The sequence below is a fragment of the Cyanistes caeruleus genome, chromosome Z (assembly GCF_971803275.1).
Source record: "Cyanistes caeruleus chromosome Z, bCyaCae1.hap1.1, whole genome shotgun sequence".
NCBI classification, from domain to species: domain Eukaryota; kingdom Metazoa; phylum Chordata; class Aves; order Passeriformes; family Paridae; genus Cyanistes; species Cyanistes caeruleus.
The window spans coordinates 3,694,132-3,707,198 of record NC_141732.1 but is presented as its reverse complement, the minus strand read 5'-3'; positions in this window follow the sequence as shown (position 1 = coordinate 3,707,198).

Sequence of the window (13,067 nt, the reverse complement as noted above, 5' to 3'; positions counted from 1 at the left end):
TGAGGCATTTCTTTTCCTGGGAATGCTTTGCAGGTAATTTCAGAGGTGTCAGTGACCAGCCCTAGACTGTCTGCGACATCCAGCATTGCCTCCTTGCCTCTGGAAGGAAAATCCAGTGTGCAAGGGAGGAGAAAGTAAAGGTGGGCAGACACCCAGACAGACATTTTAGGGAGCAGACATGCCAGGCAGGCAGTAGCACAGCATATGCTCTGCTGTCTAGAAACAGTCAAGCTGAATCCCAAATCCTGGAAATTCTCTTGATGTGGCAGATCTGGTGATATAAAAAATATTTTCTTGCTAACTGTGTCTGTAAACCTGACTTTGGTTTTAAGTAAGAAGAGGAAACATTTGACCTTGAACTAAACTACTACTTGACTTAACTCAGGCTTCCAAATCTTTTCTCATTTCAAGCACAAGTTATTTATACCTCTGGATAAATGCTGCAGTGCTACAGGCACTGAGTGGCTGCTGCCTCCCATCGTGGGGGGCACTTGAATTTTGTCAGCCTGCAGCAGATCCTGGTCCATCCCACATCCAAACATTTCTGGTCATTGTGTATGAAACCACAGCTACATTTGCTTTTAAAGCTTCTCCCCCAGCCAGCTTAGAGGAGGATCAGCTGCAGTTCATCCATCCTGCAGCAATGCTCTTGCTTAAAGACTAGAATTATGGAGGTAAAAAATAAAGTATAAATACTGATAAAGTAATATCCCAGGATGTCTCGTTGTTTTGTTTCTGTTTCACGTTTTTCCAAATACTGCAGGAGTTGCAATGTACAAATACGCACAAAATTATTTTAATTAAATACAAGAGAAAATTAAGTCTTTGAAAGTAGATTAATGAATATTCTCACAGTGAAAAACATAAAAGTATGTGTTAGCAGAACTCCTCAGAATGCATCAGAACAATATGTACTGAATGTGATCTCTTAGAAAAAGCTAGGGGACTCCAGACACAAAATCTCTTGCACAGCCTTTTTACACTAACAAAAGTCTGTAGAGAAAGGTATAATTTAACTTTCCAAGCTCCACAAGGCTCTTCTTACTCTACATCCAAATAAAAGTGAGGAAGTGTCCCATTCCATAAGATGGAAAGATCTAGAAGACTTCCATAAAAAAATCCTCTGTTTTCCCACATATTCAGTAAGATGCACTTTCTTAGCATTAAGCAGTGATTAATATTACCAAATCACTGTAATCTTTGTTGCAAATAAGGTATGTAATTATTTTGGCCTATCTTTGCCTTTTTCTGTCCAGACTGATTTCTACTAAGATAGATTTTTTGTTTTGTTCTTGCAACAGCACATGAAGATGAATTTCAGCCTTGCATGTGTTTCAAACCCTGTGTTTCCAGCATTCACTCAGTCTGTTTATTTGGTTTTTATGACTGAAACATTGGTGCTAAGTATCCACAAATAACCACCACACACCTTTATCTATAAATGTCTTTGAAAGCATTTGTACAAGGAAGATCCATTCCTGGAAGTCAGTGTAAACAAAAACCAGTCTGCAGGACCGATAAGGGAAAGAAAAGTTTTAAAGATTGCTTAAAATTTAGCGAAGTAGTCTGAGTGGGTATTTGGAGCACTATAGCAGTAACAGCATCTCTTGTCCTGCCAGGAGAGAAAAGACCACACTCCTGCACACAGATGAGTCTTGAAAAAGTTCCCAGTGATCCCAGGCTTCCTAAACATCGTGGAACGGGGAGGGAAGGCACATGCTGCCTGTTTTGGATGGAAAGTTTTGGATGCAGCTGTTTTGCTCTCGCTCTAATAATGCCAAGCAGTTGGGAGGTTTTCCCTTGTGCTTTGGCTGGCAGTCTGCAAAGGGGAGAAACAAAGCCAGCGCTGTAGCTGGTACAGCTGGGGCTGTGCTGACTCATCCGAGCCCGGGCTCTGGCTCTAGCTGTGGCACTTGGAGTGATTTATTTCCCTTTGCTGCGTGTCCCATCCATCGGGTAAAGGTTGCCGCTATTTGTAGCAGAGGCAGTGAAAGGAGGGGTGGCTCTGAAGGGTGGCTATCACAGTTCACAGCAGGGCAAGCAGAGCCCCCAGCACAGCTCCCTGATGAGCTCACATAAAGGAGATGGGTTGTTTCTTGTCACCACTGAAATTCGAGCACAGCTCGCAGCAGGGGTAGAAGGTAACCTGGGCAGGAGGGGACAAGGAAACAGCCACCTTCTCCAGAAGGCATGAGGCACTGGCACTGTCTGCCTATCTATCAGTGCCAGGGTGCCCAGATCGTAGCAAACTAAAGCTTTCAGATAATCTCCCAAAGGTAGTGGCAGTGTGGTGTACAAAAAATGTTCCTGTTGGCACACTAAATGCCACCTAAAGCCGTGTGTTGACAATATTTATGAAGGAGCACTAACAGCGGCTCTCCCACTCGCCTGGGATTTCTCTCCTCTGTCAGGTTCTGTTTATTTGAGGGCTCCATAAATCTTTGTTACTTTTAAAAGAGAAAGACATTTCCTTATAGTCACAGCCCAAAGCAGGAGGTGATGACTCTGATCAAGGAAATGTGGAACAGCGTTCAAGTGAAGCAATTTGATTCTTGTGCGGAGTTTGGAAGTTGCCGAGGACTATTTTGGAGAACTTGGCTGGCCAGCATCTCTGGTATGTTTGGAAGAGTCCTGAGGAGGTATTTTTGTAAACCACTGGGATAAGGCAGTCTATTAAGGGTAATTTAATACTGCAGTCATTTCAAATCAGCCTATCTGTGGATATTGCTAAACTGACTGTAGCAAAGATAGGAAATTCACACCAGTTCCCCCACTGCAGCAGAGAATTTTTCCATCACACTCCCAAAGTCTAGCAAAAGCTTTCTGAAAACATGATGGTGATTCAGTCCCGTGACACCTTAGTTTTTCTTTTCTCCTCTTGAGAAACCAGACCCGACTTTGAATGGAAAGATTATTATTCCAGCCCTCAGAGGAGTCTCTGGCACATCACTATATCTCACAAGGATATGTATTTGCTGTGGAAAGACTGAAATATTAATGAGACTGGAAAGGGAGTGCTTATGTGATAATGCAGTGCTCAGGCAGCTCTGCATCACTCTGCTATGGGCTTTTGTTTATTCTATCAGTTTCTGTAGAAAATCCTGTGCAACCTTTAAAATTTATTTTTGGAATTTACATTTCTTGATATAATTAAAGCAAATACACTACACATGCTGTAGAATTGAAGGGTCATTTTTTTGTGTAAATTTTTTTTCAAATACCACATTTGTGTTAGTTTCTTCTGTGTCAGTACAAGGAGTTTAAGTGAAAGGGTTACTCTCACACTGGAGAGATAAGGCAAAATAAGGACAGGCTAAAACTCTTTATTGGGAGACACCAGGGAGCAAAGCTCTTTTTCTCCAGTGAGGATTTCAAGAGTTTTATATCTCAGCCATGACCTTTAAATGAAAAGTGCTGGACTAACTGCAGGGAGCTGTGATGGGATTCTGTTCTCAGTGACGTCTGGGGGGTGTGTGTGAGAACAGCCCTGGTGCTGCTTCTGTACTGCAGTCAGTGCTGTCCCAAATATGGGCTGTAGCCACAGGGCAAGAAGATAAGCAGGCAGATAGAGAGAGAGAGAGGGAGAGATAGATAGACAGATAGATAGATAGATAGATAGATAGATAGATAGATAGATAGATAGATAGATAGATAGATAGATAGAAGGATGGATGGATGGATGGATGAAGAAGTATTTTCTTACTCCCTGCACAGAGATGGGTGCTGGGGTAAATCCACACAGCTGCACCCTCTCTGCATGCCAGCTCCCCTCCAAATAGTGACAGATCAACATCTCCCCTGCAGAAAACAATATTAAATTACATTAATTGGCTAAATATTTTCCCACCTTCATTTAAATTCCACTGATTTTACCTCTCGTGCTATGTGGGGAAGGGGATTATGTGACTAAGGAGCATCTACAGCCAACAGGTGTGAGCTTTGCTGTGGCAATGGCTACAGGCTAGCACAAAAGTTCAACCCAAATTCTTGCTTGGCCTTATCAACTGCTTGTTCCTGCTTTATCTCCTTGTTTGGTGGATTTATGATGCCATCCTCCTCCGCTTCCTGCTTTTTTGGTAGATTTATGGCATTGTCTCAGTTCTCAGTTCTCCTCACTGGGACCTTGACCTGTGGTTCCATATTTCTCTCCTGCAGAGAGAGCAATTTGTTTCTTCTCTGTCTTACACATACAATGAGAGATTTGGGTGCAACTTGTGTGGGCATGAGCTGACTCCAAAGCAGCTCACGTGTCAGGACCGACACACAGAAATCCACAGCTCCCTGCCAGAACCACACAGGGATTACTGATAGCTATGTGTTGGACCTTCAGGAAAGTGCACCCACCCCTGCCACACAACTGGCAGGACCTGAGGTCATTTTCAAAGGAAGGATCCATCGCCCACAGCTGACTGGGAGAGAAAAATTAACCTATCAGTTGACTGATGCAGCTGTCAGCAGATGTCAGCTGTCAGCATCATCATCATTTCTTCTCCAGAAGCCAGAGGTGGGGTTCATGAGGTTGAATAGACTTTATTTAAAGTTTCCAAAAAGAGGATTCTGTGTGAATTGAAGGAAATATGAATAAAAAACTTGTGTTATTTTTATTACTTTTGTTCTATCTGCTGTGAGCTCTGAGACAATGTGTAATGCTTAATTTTGACAAAGTGGTCCACAAAGCATAAATTAATGTTTTTTACTACGTACAGCCCCCAAAGGAGGCCTGGAGGTACCTGGTGTGTGTCTGCCTGGCCTGTGAGCCCGTTGGGATGGGTACACAAGGATTTTGTAGATTCAGAGCCCGACACAAAGGTATTACATCTACCCACATGAGTTGTGATCTCATGGGATAACTTCAATGAGTCTAGCTAAGGAACTGTAACTTCTTCTCTGATCTGGACACTGTTTGGTAGGAATTTATATTAAATTTGGCTCAAAAATCAACAAACTTGCCCATGTCAATGGCCACAGAGAAGCAGACCACAGACTCCCACAAACTGCATGGGAGAAGATGAAAACCTCTGATCTACAGCAAGACTGGGATTGTGGCAGTGACCTGAATTTTCTTCAACACAGAATCTAATTTTTTTTCCATCTTTGTTTATTTAAATATGTTTATTCATATGTCTGTGCTTATGGCAAATGTTCTATTCACACTGATGTCATCTGCATTAAAATAAAGTTATTGGTTTCCTAACTTGCACATCCTGTTTTCAGTGTTTCTGGAGCTCTTCTGCAGAGTTTTAGATAGATTTGGTGAAATTTCTACAGGATTAATATGTGAAGCTTCCATAGATCCTTTTCTTTTCATGCCATCACTCTAAAAGCAGCTGACACCAAAGCAATTTCTCTATTTTCCCCTCTTGGCACACCAGTGATCAGTCCCCATCATGCCCTTAATTATCTGCATCATCATCTTCATGGTCTAGAAGGAGCAGCAAGCAGTGAAAGGCCTTAAGGCAGCAGAGACAAAGAAGGCTTATAATCAGTTCTAAAGCAGAATGTGTGTTTTCCAGGTTGAAGTGACCTCGTGCTAGTTTACAGCAGAAAATGCATCCTCCACTTCTAATAAAATTGTGAAACACAGTGAGCCTTATCCCATTTCTTTCTGCTTTGTGTGAATTCTGGTTTTCACTGTGGGAGAAACAGTGGTGCAGCCACCTTCATGTCCAGCCTCTGACCCAGCAGCAGCCACAAGCCCTTCTCCTCAGGGCTGCTCTCCATCCCTTCTCCACCCAGCCTGTGTTTGTTGCCCCAGCCCATGTGCAGGACCCAGCACTTGGCCCTGTGGAACTTCCTGAGGTTTAAATGGTTCCACTGATGCTTAATATATGCAGAGTATATTTATTTTTTTTTTAAATTTTATTTTTTTTAGGAGCAACATCACTGGTTGTTAAGCTCTAACAGTTCCTATAAATGCCAACAGTGTTGCCGTGGTGACAGTATGCTTTCACAAGCTTTCAGATATAGCAGAACATATCTTTATTCATGATGTTTGCCTGCTACTTTAGTCTCATAAAGCAGGCATTAACTTTATCATTGATAGCACCCCTTCTGTGTTCTATCACTATTTTTGGTTAGGCTTTGCAACAGAATGAGATGTTTGGGTTTTTTGCTTTGCTTTTTTATACATTCTTGCTTTGGAGAGATTTTTTTTACACCTTAAAATTGTACTTTTTTTAATAGAATCTCGATTTGAGGGTTTTTGGAACATTTTTATTAATACCTTCTAATCAATTTGGATAGATTAAAAAAAAAAGGTCTTGTGCAAAATTTAACTACCTGTTACAAAAAATCTTGCTGGTATTTTCTGTGTTTTGTCTTTTACAGTGAACAGCAAAGTTGGATAACCAGAAGGAGTGACCATAAAACATTACTGTGCATGAGGCAGTTGTGTAAAAAAGAGATGCCTTTTCTGTTTGCCATCTGGATTTCCTGGTGCCAGAAGGCTGCATTGCACATTGCTGCTTTTCCTTCTTAAACATGATTGGCACAAGGCAATTTTTTTTCTCCTCCTACCTTGTCATTTCAGAGTTATGCCTTAGGTAGAGTTTTATGCCTTAGGAATTTTTTTTTCCCCTCTAGTTTTTTCTTCTGTTTAGGATTCCAAGTACAATCTGCCAATTGCTAAGTTCTATTGCCTATTTGCCAGAGCTCTTCTTCTCCCAGGAAGGGTCATTGTCAGACGTAATCAAGCAAGAAGAGGCATGCTGCAGTGGCCCAGGTAACAAAACATAAAATAAGAGCTTTAAATCTGTTAAGGAGTTGTTATTTTCATTTCATCTTTCCTTTCCACAAGACTAGTTTACAGGCTACCTGGTCAAGATGATTATTTTTAGTCATTGTAGTTCTACTGTAAACATGGACCAGTCACTTCCTTCAAAGTGAAATCACATCCATTAACCCACCCTGAGTGTGTTGTGCACAAAAATGCATCTTATTTCCCTGAGCTACTCTGGTATGTTGGCCCTACATATCTCACTAGCAATTATTTTAATACAGTGTAAATTTACCATATGATGCAATGCTTCCAGCTTTTCTGAGCGTCTCTCTGGACCATATAGAAAATGGGTGTAATTAAAGTGGCATAATGCTTGTGTACAGATTAATTAAAATGAAAGGTTTGACTCGAACACAATATAAATTGGTAGGTGTGTGTGTTGCTGGTTACACAGCAGCAGGCACACAAATAATAAAACCACAATTTGCTAAATATATCCTCAAGATCAGCATGAACAGTGAAACTTCTTGCCTGAAAGAAATGGATAATGCAGAAATGCCATGTACAGCAGTATATCAAGACTAGGAAGTACCCAATGCATTTAGAAAATAATTATCTACAACTAAAATGTGGAGTAACAAGATTTCTAGTAGCCCAGGTACAGCATGTTTTGTCTCAGCACTGAGCACTGATTCAGCAGTCCCTGCTAGGCTCCTTGTCAGGCACTTGGTACTGGTATCCAAGATACAGAGTTCACAATCAAATGGTATAAACTGCACAAAAATCCCCACGTAGCACTCACCATGGCCCATGTAACTCTCAGAGTAAAAAATCCTTGTTCTTATCTCTCTTGGGAAGTGTCTGGGATGTGTGGGTTTTGCCAATATTAAAAGGGTGCATCAGTGGTGAAGAAAGTATTTTTTTTTTTAATTTTTTTTTTGTCTGCACATTAGTATCAGCTATTAGGAGAGGCTGCTGATAAACACGAGTCACAGACTCAGCTCTCCAGACTTGCTCTCCCCAGGGAAGAGGAGAGAATTGTCAGTGCCCTGGGCCTGCAAGAGAGCCCAGGATGTGCTTGGCTGCCTTCACCACAAGGGCACACTGCTGGCTTTACGTTGTTTTATTCACAGAAACATTGTTCGGTCATTCCACGTGCATTTTCTTGCAATCACGCTGGAAGATCAGCTGCCTGAAATCTGCTCTCACGGAGGTTCATTTCTGGGGGGGTTTCTTTCACACGGGCCAATTTAAAATAGTAGGGGGATTTTTCCCTTTGTAATTTTCATCTGCAAGTTTTCAAATTAAAAATCCAGAGAGCTGATTGCAGGTAATCTAATTTCCTTCTTTTTCTCTTTGTGGAGAAGTATAAGAAGAATAATTTGATGATTGAGTAATGGGAGATAAGAAAGCAGGAAAACAATATATTCCCTTCTATTGAAGGGCCCTTTCAAATCCTCCTTGCAGTTTTTAGCATTCCAAGCCCTGCCCCTGACAAAAAAACAAAACAAAACAAAACAAACAAACAACAACAACAAAAAAAACCCAAACAGAGATAAATACAAGAACAGAATAAACAGACCTATTCTGCAATCAATTTCAATGGTTTCTTGGGCATTCAAGAATAATTCTTTTCTTAGTACAGGAAGGGGTAGTGATCTGCAGTTCACTTCCCTTCATAAAGCTATTTGGTAAAGCCTTTCAAATTACCCAAATACCTAACTGTAATACCTAATATACTCTTCATTCTAGTACAGCTCATTGCTTCTCCCTATACCCTGCCTGAAGTGTTTAGACCATCTTGTCACCAACAACATTAAAGCTATGTAATGCCAAGGTATTATGTAGCAGCCTCATGGCAGAGCTGACCTTTTCCACAGCAGAACAGGACAGTCAGGACCAGAGTCATGGTTTGATGAGAGTTGCCTACACACCTTTCCATTTCAGGAGCCAGCTTTTGAGAGCAAGATTAATGACAAACCATTATGGCTGCTGAAATGCAAACCCATCCAGAAGTAATCATGAAGCTGTTTTCCTCACCCTATCTGGCATCTGTTTTAAATACTGAGTATACTAGAGATTTTTGGACAGGTTTCCTGGTTTTATTTATCTAGGTATAGGGTTTCAGCTCCTCCACTCTCCTTAGATTGTACAGATGCAGGGAAAGGGCCTTTCTGTTTTATGTGAAGAATTATACTACTATCCATAGTTTAAATAACAGCTTTTCTAAAATGAAAGATCTGTATTGGTTGAGATTAGGTCCAGATACCTCAGTTTTAAGAGGACTCTCCTTTTTTCCCCTCTAGAGATTCCCAGTATTCTTTCCCTTTTTTATTTTTTTTTCACAGAGAAAGCAAGAACATAAAGAAGCATGTTTTTTAAAAAGCCATCATTTTCTGCTATTTTTCTTTCAGAAATTTGGAATAAGATGAGAAGAGAAAGAGGTGCCTATTTCTCAAATCCTTCCCAAATTCAAGAACTGGGCCAATGGAAGTTGTCTCAGTTAGGACTCACTTTCTGCCTCATGACTTGTGAAAATTAATTATTTCACTGGGAAAGTTAGTTTGAAATATATAAGCCCTTTACAGAAAAGAAAATCTCATCTCAGTAGAATCATGATACAGGCAGATCAATAACCAAACAAATACACTCCAAAGAAGAAGTTATTAAGAGAGGGTGATCTATTCATGACCCGTGGGCTGTTGATGTAATTCAATTAAGTTTATTTTGTTAATTGCTTTTTATTGATCCAGAGCACTTTCATAGCTTTCAAGTTCCAAAATCAAGACAAGCATGTAGGATCTGTATTTTGACTTTGCCTCTTCCAGGCCCACATCTGATTTTCACTGATACATTATGGGTGGAGGAAGTTCAGCTAAGGTCAGTTCTGTGCAGCTGGGTCTGAGTGTCCTCAGCTTCAGGCTCTATCACACTGAATGCAAAATATATTTTTAGAGACTGCAATCCCATCAGGGGTGGGGGTGTGGAGGTCAGAGCACATAAGGGGCTTTGCACAGGGTGGTTAGCAGACAATATGCTCCTCCTGCCAGCTGAAACACTGCTTGCTGTAGATTCAGGAGCAGAGCTGCATGTGCTGGACATAACAAACCAAAAAGTCATAGCATGTCCAAAGCCTAAGAGGGAACCTATGAAAGCACCACTTTTCTTTCAGATAGGATTGTCTGCTTTCTCAAAAATGGTCAAGAGTTGCTCTTAATAGTGGCAAAATGTTTATCATGGAGGGCTTTTTTATGGTGAGACTACCAGTGTGTTTTCTGTTGGGGTTATCGTAGAGGTGCTATCACTGACACTCTGTTCTTTCAGTCTGCACATCTGTTCCTTTGATTTGTGCACAATAAAACAAAACTGGGCTCTGTGCCTGATGATGAAATCCGAGGACAGTACAAACTGATGGCTTACAACAATGGGCACTTGATAATTAAAACTATGGTTTTGTAACTTGGAAGCAGTTGAGCACCATTGTTAGGACAAAAGATCCTTTCTTCCAGCTTTCAATACCAAATCAAGCAAGCTCTTTTGCACCTTGATAAATGTAAAGAAACAATTACTTGATTGTCGTTACTAGCTGTATATAAATAAACTGCAGACATGTTCATAGATCTACCAGAGAGTGACACACAGTACAAACTGACAACTTAAGGCAGAATGTATCAGAAGCAGCATGAATCAAAAAGAAAAATACTTTGGGAAGAACACAAAAAACCTCATCTGACATGTGCATGCACAAACTATCAAAACAGAGGCAGAGGCAAATACTGACTTTTGTGCTCAGCACACAGTGGACATTGCAGAAGTGTGGAGGGGCAGGGGGCAGCAGCAGAAATTTGATGTGAGACCCTAACCCAGAAAAACTGAACCATTTTTCTCTTAGCTGACCTAAGCCTGCACGAACACAGAGGTGACTTTGATGCTTCATTGCAATGCTGAATTTAATGGAATATGAAAAAAAAATAAAATTTTAAAAAGCAGCCATTTCTATTTTATCCTTAATTAGTGGACTTGTTCCACATGCAGCAGAGTCTATTTCAGGCTATTCATCTGCATCTTTCAGTATGCCAGTAAAAATCATACAGGGAAAAAAGCTCATCATTTGTGGAAATTACTCCTGTTCTTGTCTAACATACCAAGAGCTATTCAGTTCAGAGTACAGCTTGTTTTTCCTCTGACCCTCTTCTGAAGCATCATCCTTATTTATCATATCTGGTTCACCCATGCTGAAGCACAGTATAAAATTAACTCCAAACTAAACGATTTCTACTGTAATAATTCTGCCTGGAAAATGTGTGGGGCAGATGAAAAGTATTCTGTGGGATCAGCCATAATGAGGCACTTCAGGTGGCTCAGATGGGACAGTCATGGCTTGAACATGAAGTGTTCATTTGTCCCTGGGGTTTGTGCTGATGGACTGATTCAGCAGCAGGAGAGTCTCAGCTCCTTCACCGTTAGATGACTCTGTCTGATGACAGAGTTTTCAGAAGACTTTATAAAAGATCTGTCATGAAAATAAAGCCACAGTGGTCAAAACCGATTTGTGAGAAAAGAATTCCCTGGAGGCATGATGGAAAAAATGGACTTTCTTTCACACTGTATTGATAACATTTAATAATGTTCCAAAAGCTGGTACCTCCACAATGTAGCATGAGAATAACTGTGACATTTTGTGAGTACTTGTATGAACATTGATTTGACTTCTGCATATCAGGTTTTAAAAACTGAAATAAAGTGCTTAGTTATTGAAGTGCTTTTTCTCCTCCCCTCCCCCTAAAAATAGAATTAACTTTGTATATTACAAGTAATCTGCAGACATACTGCAGTACTTGAAGTGCTTACTATAATTTCCCTGTAAGTATTAAACTTTTGATAACCTCATTATTAGTAATATTCAGACAGCTATTTTTAGTTACTTTGTATACCCAGTAATTTGCTTTTCCCCCTACTTTTAAAAAGTTATAAATAAAACAGACCTTTTGACATTCATGATAACTTGGAAAACAAGATATAAAATTTTCCAGTGTATCTGATCCATTTATCTACTTGACCTGGTGCTGTCATTTAATTCATGTGTTTCTCCTCCACATTATAATGATAATAATTCAAATCTGCAACATAGTGTGCAAAATAAACCCATAATAATCAAATAATGTAAAATTGAAACTGAAATTAGCAAATATGCCCAGTGAGGGTTTTTTTGAATAATTAATGCCAGTCTTTAGAATATTGTGTAAGGATTGAGAAATACAAGCACAAGCATATAAATTTATGTAAGACGACAAACAATCGTCATAGTGCTGGATTTAAAAACTGGGTGTTACTTAAAAATCATTCTCACTCTGGGGCTGTATTTGGAATCAGGGCAAATACTGTATCAGGCTTTGATAAAACTAAATACACAGTCCTCACATATGGGAGGCTGCTTCAATGATTTCCTGGCTGATTCCTGTGGAAGTGCTCACCTCAGTGTAAATGTCAAAGGCATTGTTATGACATGACTGACTCCCATTCTTCTTTACGTTTCAACGTTTTTAACTTCTTTATATCTTAACAACTTAAGATTTGTCTTCTAGAACCAGAAGTATTTTAAGACATATAGCTGGATCAGTGCTAGCTTCTCTTTGGTTTTCTACCACAACATCTGGCTAAGGAGTTCCTGAGCCTGCTCTTTAGAGTTTACCACAGTTTGAATTGAACCTGAGGTGGATAACATTGGTTATTTAAGACTTGTTTTGCATCTTCCTAGCAGTGTGACCCACTGGAGTCCCCTTTGGTGCACAGAAGTGCATCTAGACAGGCTTGATTTCTCCACAGCTCTCTACAGCCCCAAGGAACAATTTTGTCTGTCAGTAGCTGACACAGATGAAAAGCATTCTCTGCTTCTATGCAATACTGCGTCAGCTGTGCCTCGCTGCCAGGCACACACCTTCCTCTCGAGGCTATGAGGAAAGTGGTGAGAGCCTGTACGCCTGCTTAATCCTCCTGAGCCCAGGAAATGCCATGAATCAAACATGTCGGGCCTGGATCAGGCCCAGGAGCCTCACAGTTGTTATTAGGGTCATGCTCCTCTGTGCCCATTGCTAGTGAAAGGATGAGCTTGAAAACATGGCCCAGAGAGTGGGAGGGAAGGCCTGCAGGGACAGGTCAGGATTACTGAGGTGGGGACAGAGCAAAGACCCCTCAGGTGAGGTTCAACGAGGGAAGGTGCCAGATTGTGCCCTGGGGTGGGATAACCCCACGTGTAGGGACAGACTGGGGAACAAGAGGCTGGAAAGCAGAGCCAGGGAAAGGGACCGGGGCTCCCGGTCAGTGGCCGTGCCCTGGGGCTGGGAGGGAC